The following is a 15,902-nucleotide window of genomic DNA, read 5'->3' as shown; positions in this document are numbered from 1 at the left end:
TTTATCACAGCTTCCATTCTTTTCGGGAGACTTGCTTTCAGTTTTCCACTGAAATCTGCCGAGATATTTTTCCACACCTCCAAAGTTCAGTCTTTCTGCTTCTCATGATTGATGTAATCCCAAACACATTTGATGATGTTGAGGTCTAGAGGCCAGTCCATTGTTCTGAGAACACCAGCACCTTCTTTGTTTGATTGGTAAATGTTCTTTTTTGTCTATTTCTTTTTCTCAGTAATGACTGCTACACATCCTTTCAGACTCATAGTGTTGAGTTAAGGTCAACAGTGGAAGGACGGACAGAAACACCTGTGTGTGTTTTTAGATCTGAAGCAAGAATGGAGCTTGATTTTCTCCTTTCTCCCAAAGATGATAGTTTTAAGTACTGTTTATCTGATGGTAGCAGTTTAAGTGGTCTACCAGGTTTCATGTGGTTGTTAAAAGTCTTACTTATTTTCCTTTGAATTTCCCCTTGTTTATGAAAGTGGAAAATCTTATAGCTGATCTCCTTAGAAATGTCTTCAGAATGAGTAACTTGTACTCGATAGGCCATTTTTGGCTGGTTAGGTGAATGGTCCTTGACTTTTACACTATACTGTATATTACATAAGCACAATTATGTCTTTTAGTTTTCTTACTTGTGACAATAATAATGACGCAAAAAAATGTATTAATGAGGAAATGAGGCGAACATTTGAATCAAGCATAGTGCATTACTTTTTTAGTGTACTGTCATTGGGTTGGAGAATCAGAGAGCTGCTTAACTTAAATTTATCGTGGAGACATATGCCTACAGAATAACTTACCATTATAATGGCCAGATGGCAAATATAAAAGTTTTTTTAATAGATAAGAACCGATTAAGGGGCCATGCCGATTGAGAAAAGAGGGGAACTATTTTGTCAAAACCCATCACAAAGTTGTGTTTTATGTTCGTTTTTCTTCCCTTTTTGAAGGGAAAGACATAAATGAGAAAACGTGAAACGAGCCTCCAGCTTTTGTTTCAAGTCTGGAAAATGGCAGCCTCTCATGTCAGTTGGCCGTCGCTGACTGAGCTGAGGACCTGGTATTTCTGACAGGTCGAGACACAGATAAAGAATAGCTGAAACGGCAATCCTGAAACCCTGATTCCACTTCACAGAGAAGTGCTAAATCTTCCCTAGACAGGAGAGGTTCCAGATTATACCCTCACTAGAAGACCTGATGCCATGAATGCTGCATGCACTCCATAAATAATCTCATTGTACAGGTTTAACTGAATCGTCAAGAGGATGTGCCACTATTTTCAAGGTGTGCCCTTTGAAAACCACAACTGTTCCTGCTCTCAAGGTGTTTTCCACAGCGAAATCTCACTGACGAAATTTACATGTCTTTGATCTTCTTGATGCCGTTTGATCAAGTCATACAGACATTTCGGTCTTTATGAGGTGTCCTTTGGCGCGTGCCTCTGAATTCCCATTTACGTGAAATCGCACTTTTGTCAGCAAGTTTGTTTAAGCTTGTGAAGATGATATTCACACTTAAATTCATAAGTGCCAGACATGTTATGTTCCATTCATATCCCTTTGTCTTGGTATATGACGCTGAAGGCCCCGCGTGTCAACAAGTAGACATCCATATTGCCCTGTCTCAGCAGGAACAGGGCCAGCACTGTTTCACTTCTGAGGGAGTGTGAGCAGTCTGCCCTCTCGCTGTGTTTTCGGTGGGATTATGGGGCTAAAGGCCGAGATTAGCTCACAGCCTGTCTGCCTAAACCACTAAACCTCACATCCGTCAGGAACCGCCTGTATTCTGAAACGCTCACGCCCAGACAAGATAACATCAGTCGCCCCTGAGATTACACGCTTCTGCTGCCGCTGTGCATTAGATAAAGACTTTTTATAGCACCATGGAAAATTAATTACAAAGTCAGGGTGATGAAGATATGAGTTAAAGAGAAATTCCATCTCAGTTTCGTTTATTTGCATGTTTTACGCTGAACTGTGCACTCTTGCCATATGCAGCAACACCATGAAGCCAGAAAGTAGTTAACACACTGTTACTGATTTTTCGTAATGCGAACTAACATTTTATCTTAATTAGCATCATTTAGATCCTGCTATACATTTAATTGTGCTCTTGCCTGAAGCAAGAATCTCTGCATCTCTAGCACAGCATGTTAAGTACCATAATCGAAGCACTATCAGCAGAGAATGAGCACTCTTTTAACAGATGTGAGTAGATGTTCTCTTGTAATAGATGTGAATGATTATCAATATAATGCAAAGAAGAGCTTAGGGCTGGCGCAAAGACTAGAATTCATATCCTTGCTCCTTAAGAGGCTTAATAACATGATCACATAGTTCTGTAAATCCCCTTTTCATTTGATGACCTTGCAAGGACGAGGCAATTCAAGAGAGACACAAATTTCTTCAGGCTCAGCCCCCAGACCTCATTATATTCTCCTCAGAAATGGCCTTGCTCATACATCCATACATCTATGAGAGGTTTCCGCCCCAAATTCAGACATCAGCACGGAGTATCGGAATTAATTCCAGCAATTCCAACCCACTGCCTCTTATTTGTTCACAGGAAGGAGCTATAAGATTTCCTCCACAGAGCCATGGTCCCATCCAGCTCATGATAAAGGAGCTGGGGCGAGAGAGCATCTCAATTGCAAAGCATCTGCACCCTGCTCTCCTCTTCACCTTGATGTTGTCAGACATGTCGGCTTTTGAGGGAATGAAAGTGCGTCTTCCAAGAAGAGCAGATAAAAGGGTTTCTGGTTTCCATTTGGGCGCGGGGAGGCTCGCACCGCGGGGCATGGCAGCCTCTCTGATGCTTCCTGACAGGCCCAGGACTTTCCACAACTTTCATGTCACGATGCTGGAGTCAAATAGCTTTGGGGGGAGGTTTGAGAGAGATGGGTGATAATAGGAAAGAGAAAACGAGAGAGAGTCTCTAGCCTCTTTCTCTTCTTTAGCTTAACGAAGTGTTCACATTTAATTACCGCAGGCCAGGTATGTAGACGTGTGGCAAGGTGAGGAGGCTTGGCAATCATATATATTCATTACATTATGAAACATGCTTGTGGCTTTGATATTTGCCTTTGCAGTGCCTGACTGCCCAGCTGCATCACAATCAGAACCCCTGCTGGTTGATTCAACGCATGCACATGCACACTGCAAAAAGCAGTGCTTTGACTTTACTTAATTTAAATGTGAACATAATTTCCACATTCCTAAAATATTCTCGCTGTCATATCAAAGCATCTCCATCTTTTGTTTGCTTTTATATTATTTGAAAATGCCAGCTGGCCTCTACATTAACTACACAATTTTTGACACAACTATAAAAATGGTCCAAAATTACTTAGAAAACGGTTCTTTACATTAGCGTACATTAAAGGGGAATTCCAAGGATTTTTCTAAATCTCTGTATAACTAAGTGGTTATGACGCAAATACAGTTATTTAGAGTGGTTTGATGTGAAATGCTTCATTCTAGAGAAACTGAGTCAGAATTGTTAACAGTACCCCCTAACAAAGAGTTATTACATGACATGTTTATGAATATGTTGCCCTGCCCCGAGACATTTTTGTTGTAAGTTTTGCAATAAGCTTTTGGCTTAAATTTTGATTTTTATAATCCATTCATGGCAGAGAGGTACATGCAGGCCATTGTAAGACAAAACAGTCCCTAAAGAAAGCTGATTTTCAACTGTTTTACCATTATCAATGTTACATAGAAAGACTCAGAAGATACACGTAGGTTTATTGGCATCGTAAATAAAATGGTTATATTCACATTGTAGACTTTGCAATGTCATGCTCCTATCATCACCACTGTAAAGAAATCTGAGTTAATTAACTTCTTCACAATGCACGTCAAAACTCTGAATGATTTTGCTTATGTCTCAATCACGAACATTTGACAAATCAGTGGGATTCCCCTTAAAATTTAAGAATTTTTTTCTTTACCTGTAAAGTTACCATTTTGGAGATGTAAAGTTTTCTTACAACAATGAATGAATAGTTGGGGCCCAAAAAATATTTGGACATTTGTGCCATACTTGTATTAAATGCATAATGTTAGGAAGTAAAATAGCATCGGCCTGATCTTGTGCTAAAAGTGTTTTTCTCTGAATCAAATATCATAAGGAAATTAAAGAACTTAATTAAAGTTTACCAATAGTTAAATAGTCAAAGTGCCCAAATTCTTTTCGGGATAGCTGTATACTGATATATTACATAAACACAATTATTGCCAACACTGAAAGATAAAGTTGTATTGAAGTAATTTGTGGAAATGAACTTGTTTGCATCAAGCAGATTCAGTGCATTACATTTTTTTCAGTGCACATGCATACACACAGAGGCACTAAGAAGGGCTCTGAAAACGCATGGCCATTGGATTGACATTACCATTACAGGCACAGACATGTTGTGCTTCATTCTGGTCCAGAGGTTTCCAATGGGCTTAAATGCTGTTCCTGTTTATGGGAGTTTAAATGAGACAGCCGTGTAAAGCAGAGATCATGATACCGGCAGCCTTCCAATAAACAATCTTACATGCATGAAGACACACATTCATGCGTGAGCACGCACTGCGAAATCCCGTACACACACACAAGGGTGGATGTGCCCACAAAACCCATGTATGCACACCCTGCGAGGTGGAGGGAGGGATGGAGAGATTAGGATAAAGAGGGAGAAGATGAATAGCCGGATAATTAGCCTCATCTCCCAGGACCTGACAGAAATATGCAGACTAGATGGATGAGGCCCATAGAAAAGACCAGCCTTGTCCAACCCCCTCTCTACTTCTCACATTCACCCATCCCCCATCCGCTCCCCATCCCGCCATTCAAGCAGGATGAAGGGAGAGTGAGAAAAAGAGAGAGAGCATCCCCATCGGGTTTGTTATCAAAACCCCTTCACTCGCTCCCAAATACCCTCCCAAATTCCCTAAAAATCCCCTATGACAAATAATGTTTGGAGATACAATGCTTGGAGGAGGATGACGCTTGGAGAGATAGATGTCGAAAACTTGGATGACAATGACTTTGAAGAAGAAATTTTTTAAAAATAGCATTACTGCTGGTTAATCCTCTTCTATGTCTTCTAGCTAGATTTCCATGTGGCGTAGTTACCCAGAATAGGCACATCTCTCCTAATTACACAATGCTATAAAGCTGGAAGGTTGAAGGCTAATCTCACAGGGCCAGCCGTGATCCCATAACAAGAATACAAGCCTTGGGATAAATTTTGGTGCTGGATTTCAATGGACAGTGAAATCTTCCACTTACAAGACTACGGACTCTCTAAAACCCAGCCCCACATTTTTCTAGTCTGTGAAATGTTTATGTCTAAAATACAAAAATAACACAAGGAAAACAGTCTGGCTAGCAGAATGCAAATCATTAGATAATGGAACTGTTTTACCCCTACAAGAGGTAATATTTATTTTTACTACATGTAATGTAGTGCTCTCCACACACACAACACACATCTACACGATTGCCGAGTTTTTTGAGGGGGCTGCTAACTTACATTACATCCATGTGCTAACAGGAGGCTTGCTGTCCGTTGGACAATGTTGACAAGTGCACCATCACCCTATACGTTGGTTTAAAAATTTGAAGTAAACTAAGTTTGCTCTCACCCGAATAAGTCCATCCAATCCAACTAGCAAGTGTGAGGCCAATTATCCTATCTTGGACACCCAGCCACAGATGGCCGTGGCATCACCAGGGATCAAACTTGATCTTCCAATGACAGGGCCAGCATATCAATCTTAATATGAAAAAAGTGTGTTTTCTCTAGGTCTGTATTTTTGGAGCAGTTGGACTGCTCTATGTCTGAATTTATCCCACTCACAAACCGCAGATCCCCGATCAAGTCTGCCTGAAGATGCCTTTAGTTACTGAACATGTCTGAGAGCATATTAATAACTAACAGTGTTTTCCAGACTAAAACTAGTATTAAATATGTTACTTGTCATTTTATGTAATATTCTGTAGTGCAGCTTTATCATTACCCTTTCCAGTTTGAGAGAACTCATGATTTTGTATCTTTTTTGTGATACATTGTCTACAATACCCAGCATACATTACACAAATACATCAATCCACCCATGCAAATAAAGAAATTCATTGGTGTATTACTATGTAAAGGCTAATAAAAACAAATGTGATATTCAACTTCCTAGCAGTAATGTTAACTATCTACCTTTCTATTACATTAACCAGCTAGTGGTATTAAAAAAAAAAAAAAACCTACGTTGTGACAGACACAGCGATAGTGATTTTTCATTTTATTTTTTATTTTTTTACAAAGCCAGGCAACGCAACAATTAACACTATATACAAAAAAACATTAAACATATGATGTTAAACATATAATACTGTTCTACAAATTTCATGGTGTTCTTAAATCATTTTTAAAAATCCATTTTTCATCAGCAGTGCTGAGGTGATGCTATATTACACAGTGTATGATGGAAAGCTGAGGGCCTGTCTCAAGTCACAGTAGATTATATCTGTACCATAGCCTTCCTTCTAACAGCATCACCATATGTTATCAGTCCTCTATAGTGGCTGACAGCTCATTATAAGAAGATACCGATATAGCCAAATGCACCGCTAAGGCCTGCTGCAGTCAACTGTCATTCATATGAAGAAAAGGATGTCTGACGTTTTCAGCTGAAGCCACAATGCACACTGGCCCGCTGCAGTGGTTGTGCAAACAAGGTTTTGATTTAACAGCAGATTCTGTAAGGGCCAGTTTGAATTCTGACCATTGCAATTACATTCAGCAGAAGCACAGTGTGACAGCTGATGAAGTCCGGCCTCTCACAGACCCTCGCCAGGAGACTTCTTCTGGGAGAAGGAACAGTTACAGGTGGGTCTCATTGACTCTGTGTCATCACCTTTTCCTGTTTCTCATCTGATGTGGGAAATTGTTCTTTTCCGTCGGAGGAAACTGATCCCCTTTCCAGCAATGAGCTAGAGCTGGAATCAGCCATGACACAAATGTTAATTCTAATCTAGAATCTAGGAAACATTCAGCCCAGCATTTTTTTACACCAATTGCTATTTATCTTAGGATATTTTTCTTTAAAATGTAATAGAGTGAAAGTAAAAGTGGTAGTACTTTATAAAAGTATAGCTATATGAAAAATGTACTTAACTACGGTAATAAAGTGCATGCGCTTTATTTCTGTCTGGCATTGCCTAACTTCTCCAGTGAAGTTACGATTTCCGTGACATAATGTTTTGTTATGGCAATGACCATATCTGTCTAGAACTGAAGCTGTATGGGAACATGGATCGGAAACCATCAGGGAGGGTCTGATGGTTCACTGGAATGGTTCATTATAATGAGGTTTAAAAAGAAATTTGTAAAAAATCTTCACATGAATGTTCTCTACCAATTTAGGAGTTCCTCCTGGAACCTTTACATTATATAAATGTTTAAAAGTGTTCTTCACACTTTCACATCTCATTTACAAAAATGTCTCTCTAAAGAATCATACGCTGAAGGGTTATTCAGATAACCAAAAGCGGTTCTTCTACAGCATCATGCAAAGAACCCTTTTGTCACATTTATTTTTACAAGTGTAGGTGGGAATGGTGGAAAGGGGAGGTGAAACATGATATTTTTAGTTTAATATTATCTTTCCATGCCTGCTGGTGCACGGTGATATCATCAAAACTCAAATCATGTTTTAGAGGCAGGCACAGGCAAAGGTTATTACACTTTGATCAAAGATTACCAAGAAATTTGTCTTTTATGATGAATCATGCTTAATTTGTTCCAACACATGAACTAATAAGGTAAAAACGTGTTAGATTTTAAACTGGCTTCAAATACTTAAGGGACACATTTACCTAAGCTAAGGGCTGTACTTAAGTGCACTGCATTAAATTTCATAATTGCTGTTCTTAGGTAAGGTTCATACAAAGGGTTTTGCAGCACTATGTTGTTTGCAATTGTCAAAGTTAGCAATGAAAATTAAGCTTTCCACATAAGTATTTCCCTGAAGTAATTTTCTGAAGCTTACTTAAGATAAAGGATGTAAGTAAAATGTGTGTCAATATTCTTTTAAAATGTTTTTTGCAAGCAGCCACAGCGTTCTAAAGCCGTTCAATACAAAGAAAAGTAGCACAAAGTCTTAGACGTCAACGTATGATGAATGTATTTTTGTGTTTGCTTCATTTTTGGGTGACATCCAATATTTTTTCAGCAGATGCTAATGTAGCCAGGAGGAATCCTAAAATAATACTGACAGCTTGTTCAACGGGGATTTTGAGGGGTTCATTCTGCCTCAGCCAGTTTGCACAAGAATCGTGACGACTCACACAAACACTACTTAAGCAGTACGTTCATTTCCCATTGTTCTGCCAAGTCTCAGAGAGATCCCCTCATAGGTGGAGTTGTATGCGTATGTGTTCCTCGCCAAAGCAAAGCAATGATGAAAAGCATTGGAAGACTTCCCTAGATTACATCTGAGAATGCGTCAGTGTAATCTCGAAACCAAAATAAAATTAAAAAAAAAAAAAGTCCAGGTCATAATGAACATAAGCAGAGCCTGGGGCAAAATTCATAAGATATAACATTAAAACAGACAAAGACTTTTATAATTATTAAACATTAATTTAGTTCACCACAACTACTCTAAAAGCAAAGCCAACTAAACAAGCACCGCAAATATGATACCTTGGCAAGTGAAAGCATCTTAAATGTAGACAACATGTGTAATGTTTCTAATTATAAGATTGCTGTTAAAATATTATTATAACAAGATGTTATACATTATAACAAGATAATTATTCAACCAGCTGTACTGTGTGAAAGTCAGACACCATCCTTCGTGCACTCGCCAACTAAATATAATTTCAAATCGTCAGTCTTTAGTGTGTCCACCCTTTGCCTTTATTACAACTTCCATTCTTTTCAGGAGGTTTGCTTTCAGTTTTCCAAAGAAACCTGTAGGGATATTTTTCCACACCTCCAAAGTTCAGTCTTACACGTTGGCTACACTTCTGCTTCTTAGGATCCAAGTGATCCCGAACACATTCAGTGATGCTGAGGTCTGGACTCTGGGATGGTCAGTCCATTGTTGTGAGAACACCAGCAGCATCTTTGTTAGCTTCACAAATTTTCTTATTGTTTTTCTATTTCCTTTTCTCAGTAATGGCTTTATGACAGCTATTTTTTTAGTTTTTTTTTTGTTTTGTTTTTTAGTTTGTTTTTTTGTTTTTTAGGGTTTTTTTTTTTGGCTTTTCATCATTGCATCAGTCCTTTCAGGCTCATAGTGTTGAGTTGACTTCTCACAGTTGAAGGATGGACAGAAACAACTGTGGATTTTTCAGATCTGAAGCAAGAGTGTAGCTTGATTTTCTCCTCGCTCTCAAAGATGAAAGCTTTAAGTACTGTTTATCTGATGGACAGTTAGACATTTTTGTTGGTCTACCAGGTCCTGAACAGTTGTCCAATTTTCACTTATTGCTTTTTTTCCTTTGACTTTCCCCTTCATTATTATCTTATATCTAATCCCCTCAAAAATGCAGTAAGTAAAATAATGGCTAATGGTTTTCAAAGGAAATTAAATCAATGAAGAGTGGTCTCTGACTTTTGCACTATCCTGTATTTACAGACATTTCTTTCTTTTCTTTTTTAAGCAGTTTTATCCCATGAAATTATAGTATTGCAGTGGCAGATGATTTTCTTGTAAAATTAGAGTAATTGTAAAATTAGAGTAATCTTGTAATATTCTTACAATCATTTCATAATGAAAAATATTAGACATTTTGCCTACATTTTGAAATGTTTCCACAGAAATTCAAAACACCTTATTGTAGATCAGCAAAATCAAAACTCATTATAGATCAGCAAAATCAAACCACCCACGTTTACATAAGTCATATCCTTTCTGAGGAAGCTAATGTGTGTCCCTGAGTGCTCCACGTCCATCCGCGTGTGTGCCATTGCATCATATCACAATGTGCGTTACGAGGATTTCCGACAGTGACTATACCCAGGGTGGGTAACCAGGCTACATCCTTTACCAACACCCCACTCTTCCTGTTCTGTAACTGTAAGTCATGAAACAAAGCAAAACCTACAGCCACTGGAGAGCAGTTACATATGAACCACTGAACTGAGACCATGAGTATCAGTGACACTTCATTCTGTGCTCACCAATGGACTGGACAAGGGGCACCTAAATGTTCAGACCTGGAGGGCAGTAATGTAATCTGAGACAGTGGCTCAAGTACACAAAATACCAAGAGTGTCTCTACATGAAACAATGGTGAAGAATGCACTCATTCTTCTCATTCTGCAGGTGCTAGCCTGCAGTTATCAGAGAAGAGAAATAGAAAGAGCACAAATGCTATTAAATAAATAAAACAGAATACAATAATATTAGTGGAATAGTTCGGTTAAAGGGGCTTTTTTGCTAATCTGTTTATGCTTTTAGTTATAGGACCCTGCATGAATGTATATGAATGACTTCCAAATAATTGTTGTATTGACTGAGAAATTTTTGTGCTTTTCTGTTTCTTCTGTTGGATTTGAGATGGATGATGAGATAAGACCGACCACAAATGTTCAATTGAACCAATTAGAATTGGGTCAGATTTTTCCACAGCCCTTTGATGCCTGACTCACTCTTTCTGCATAATTTGTTGGCTTGTTTAACTTAACCAACCTATGCTGAATGACTTGTTGCCTATCATAGCCGCCCAATGGTAATTGCATTATGTGCTGGCTAAATTCCCACTTACATTAGCCAGTAACACTTGCCAAAATGGTTACCATAGTCTTTTCCAGTTGAACGTGACTTTACCTCCGTAATCTGAAACATTCACCTTTTGAAATATGTTTTAGTATTTATTTCTTTAAAATCTCACCTGGGTTAATCATCATCAAATCGCATAGCTTGAGTATTGTTAAGATATCTTAAATATTGATTTGATGGTCCCTTTTGATAATCAAATTTTTGATCATTAGATTTCCTCTTACCCCAAAATGCATCTGATTAGCCAAAGTTTGCTTCTTTAGTTTTACACTAGAGCTATGCAATGTAGCTAACAAGTAATGGAAGCTAATCTCTTTTCAGTTAGCATTGTGCAAACCTTTTACCTAAATCTTCACCCATTCACCCACACTTAACACTGAAGTTGGATTACAGACAAGCGTTGCATGATGTAAAGATAAAAATTGTATAAAATGTCATTTTTCACCAAATTATTAGTGCATTTACTAGCCTGAGTGTAGGGAGCTATGGCTTATTAGAATAAGGTAAAGGCTGATTAGGGAATAAATCTAAGAATAAAAAAATATGCAAGCAGTGCGGAACAACAGTACATAAAAGAATCCTGAATCATTATCAACACACTGGAAGATACACAGGAGTTTTAGAAGATTGTTTAGGAGTTGTGTAACCATCTGGCTGATCCTCTTGGTGGTCTGAGACACCACTGAAAACATCTTCATAGTGATAGGCCACCTGACCAGGACCTTGTTTTCCTACTATAATATCCAAAAACAATCAAGCAGTGTCATGTCTGGAAAGGCCTCTCAATAGATACTGCAGACACGCCTCCATTGTCTGCATCCACTCACCCAGACTGCACTCTCCTTCACCCAGCTCCAAATCCCGCTGTCCCTTTGAGGGTATACTAGGCTGTCTGCCTGACTATCATAGCAGGTAGAGGACTCCCTCAGAGTGCATGTCAGCTAAATGCAGAGTATTTGTAGCAGTGAGAGAGACTGAATGGAGCGTCTAAAGTGAACAGGACCGTGATTGATAGAAGGGTGAAGGGTCTGAGGCTGTGCTGGGGAACAGACTGACCTCCACACAAAAGCCTGAGCAGAGACACCCGGTTTGTTTTGGGAGCGGACAAGCTCCGCATGCACACACACACGCACACTTGCTGAGGGAGAATGTGAGCATGCCCTGATGTGAATGCTGTCTTTAATCCCTCTCCTGGTCACCTCACCCTACTCGGCCTGTTGTGGGCCACCGGAGCCGGAATCCCAAGAATTCCCAGGACACTTTTTCTCACGTTCCCTCATGGATCGCAATAATGGCTCATTCTTGCCAGTGAGCCGGGTAAAGTCACCCCTTGGAGTGCCTTGCCAATTACCTACTCTTCTGGCATGGTAATAAGGACAAAGCTTAAAGATCTGTTTAGTATCCCAGAGCAAAATTGTATTGCTTTAATGTTGCTTTTTGATGGCTCAGGAGACTTAAAGGGGAATTCTATGAAATCTTCTTTTCTGCATAATTCTGTGGTTGAGATGTAAACAAAGTCATTCAGAATGGTTTGGTATGAAATGTTTAATTGTAGAAAAACATGCTGACGGATTTCTTTACAGTGGTTAAGTCAAGAGTCAAGAGGCTTTTATTGTCATTCCATCTATGTACAAGTACACAGTGGAGCGAAATTACATTCTGGTGGTGATAGGAGCAAGGAGTCATAATGTCTACAATGCAAAAAGCCATTTTATTTACTATCCAAAACCATCAGTGAAACTACACGTGTCTTCTGAGTTTCTTATGTAATGTTGATGATAGTAAAATAGTGGTAAATCTGAAAAAAATTGTTTTGTTTGGAGATTAGTTTGTCACACAACGCCCTGCACGTACCTCTCCACCATAAATTTAAGCAAAAACTATTGTAAAACAATGTCTTGGCACCATATTTGATTTCATGCAGTAACTTTCAGAGAGGGAGCTTTTAGAGGCATTTAATTCTTCAGATGTCTGGTTTCTATCACCACCACTATGGACAACTCTGACTTGGAAAGTTTCTCTAGAACTGAGCATTTAAAAAATTGGTTGGGATTCCCCTTTAATGGCTATTTTCATAAAATTCCTTAGGAGGTCCAGCTTTGGACAAACAGGAGACATGAGATACAGGAGAGATAAAGGAGAGATGGGAGTTAAGTGGCACATAAACATGGGTGCTATCTCAGCAAATGTGAACACAATGTGAGATCTCTACTACAACTGAAGAGGAGACACGTGAGATTACTGTGCTCTTTTTCTCCTAAGAAATACCTGAGCAGCAGGAGACTTAAATAAAAGTCCTGTCTCCTGTCTTCCCATCTGATCTCATTGTTATCTAAGAGAAACAGAGATGTTAAGGAGATCTCTTTTTAGATTTTTCTTTCCCATGGGAATTATAGCTTAAATGGTGCTCAAGCATATCACAAAGCAATAACTAAGATATTATGGGCCCCAGAACAAAAGCCTCCCACTCCCCCACCCCCACCTAACCACCCATAAAAATCTACTTTCAATAAATAACAAAAAAGACATGTCTTTGCTTGTTTTCCTTGCTATTGCTATGTTTCAACCAAGTTGGTGCTCTAATGTAGGGTAATGTTTGAAGTATATTATTTCATTATCATAGCCTCCCTCCAGTCATTAAATAACTAACACTCTCCTCAGCCAATCACAGCTGTCCCTAAGCGTTATTTCCTCCGTAATGCAAAGGGAAAGCTCTGACAAAACTCCTCAGAACAAACCTGCTGTGAGAATGATTGTGGCAGTAAATTAGTCAGAAGTATTAGGCTGAGAGATGTGAAAATGTGTTACTGGGGAGCTTGTAATTCAGACACACGCTGCTTTTATTTCACTCCTGAAGCTGGAAGAGTTTTCATTTAAGCTATATGGAGGACCACACTCACAGCTCAACAGGAGTGTAGCACCAAATTTTGGGCCCAGGCATAGTAATGTTTCAAGGTCCCCCCTCCCCTCTCCAAAGAAAATAAAGGAAAGGAAACAAACGTAATGTATTTATTATGTTGAATTTCTTTATGAGGTTGGTTGGTATACATTAAACAGCCGACGAAAAGGAAAATGTACTTTGAGTCATCAGTCTTGCAGTATTTCAGTAAGGATTAGACTTAAACTGTGCCTCTGTTCCAAACAATCAATGTAAATACAAGGAAATAAAAAAAAAAAATCTAAAACATTATTTAAAATATAATTGAATAACATATTTTCACTGAAACTACTCAACAAAGCTATATAATTTGGTGAGCTCGCCTTGTCTCATGCCTTCAGTTGCATCAGGAAAAGGAAAGAGGAGCTGCTTTTTCTCCCTCAGTTAATACCTCTGGAACTAACGGTGTGTGTTTTACAAGTTAGCAGCTGGGCTAAGGCTAATGCTGCGTTTGCGTGATGTTGGAAACTGAGAAACACCAATTTTCCCTTGTGTAAAATGTGCTCAAACAACTGTCAAAGTCATATTTCCAACTGGTAAACTCAGGATTCTAGATGATACATGAGTTTACGAGATGTGGCACATAATGCGACCTTTTCTTTTTCTTTCTTTTTCTGTGCTATTTATGAACGAGTACCCAAACAGAGTTTACTTGTATTTACTAGTTAACCATCTGGTATATACAACATTCCGATGAGCACCCAATCGCAGCCTAACTTCTTTTGGCTATGATCACAGAAACACTGTATGTACTGAATTAAATCCTGCACTTTTTTATTAGCTTGTGCTTGTTACAGATGACTGCACATGCAGCTAATCCCTAGTTAGCTATTTAGGTAGTTAATGTTACCACAACATATTTACTTTTTGGCAACTTCAGGCTCATGTGTTTTATGACAGAAACGGGTCAAAAGTTGTTTGCCCATTTATTGCTTTCTCTCTCTCCTCTCCTTTCATTTTTAAATCCAGAGTTTTGTTTAATTTTAACCAGGTCAGAAGGTAAGCTAAACATTTTTTGGGTTACTGTATTTGCTAACACTGAATTCAACATGATGTTTTATAATAAATACCCTTACAGAGAAATGTTAAGTTCAATCAATTAGCTTAGTTAGCTTCTCTTACTTTAGCTGTTGAGTTTGATGAATTAGTCAGATTAAACAGGATTGAACAGTGCTTGCATTAGTGACTAAAAACACGTGGAAAGATGAACATTAACTTAATGCTTTCTCCTACACATGCCATCATTTGAATTATTTCACAAGTTTGATAAAAGTCCCCAAGTACAAGTTCTCCTCAAGATTAAACCTACTGGCTCTAGTGTTAGCTGTAGCACAAGCTTTAGCATTAGCACATCCCTGCTGAAAAGATCTGCTAAGACCAGCTTTTAGCAAAAGCTTTTAGCAACAGCTTTTGCTAAAAGCTGGTCTACGCTGGTCTTTAACGGTTTAGGAGGTTGACAAGCTCGACATCCAGCCAGACTAGACAAAAACAAACCTTATTTGGTCAACCAAACAACTTAAAGTAAAATACACTCCATGCTGGTCAACCAGCTTGAGCTTTCTCAGCAGGGATCTGAAGGGGCAGCTTTTTAGCTCATACCTCAAATATTTGTCTGCTGAACATTTTATGAAGAGTTTATTTATGAGTAATAATGAGTCATTTTTCAAATTCACTCCTTTTTTGCTTTTACATTATACTATGTGCTGTAGAATGTTTTAGTTTATAAGTGAAGCACTAAGGGAAATGCCCCACATCGGTTACTAGTGCAATTGCCCCGCCTGCCCTGCCAGTAGTTACACCACTCAAAGGTGCAATAGCATCCATATACTCTATAAGACATACAGTAACAGTCTAAACAATATAAAGGAATGACGTTTTAGCGTCCTTGTTCCTCACCATCTAATATCTCCCAAAGTAGGATAAGATCAAATCCCCCTGTGCTTCAAAAAACCTCAGACTAAAATGGTGTTTTCTCATCTATCTCCTCATAATATATATATATATATATATATATATATATATATATATATATATATGTATGTATAGTGATGGCATGCTGTTCAGTATCTAATATATATGGGAGGATTAACCCTACTGTTTAAAAAGCTACAAAGATTTTGGACTGAAATTGCATGTTGATACTTCTACAGTAACCTTGCATGTCCTAAATGGCAAATTTCTAG

The sequence above is a fragment of the Colossoma macropomum genome, unplaced genomic scaffold (assembly GCF_904425465.1).
Source record: "Colossoma macropomum unplaced genomic scaffold, Colossoma_macropomum, whole genome shotgun sequence".
NCBI classification, from domain to species: domain Eukaryota; kingdom Metazoa; phylum Chordata; class Actinopteri; order Characiformes; family Serrasalmidae; genus Colossoma; species Colossoma macropomum.
Note: the sequence above shows the minus strand (reverse complement) of the source record.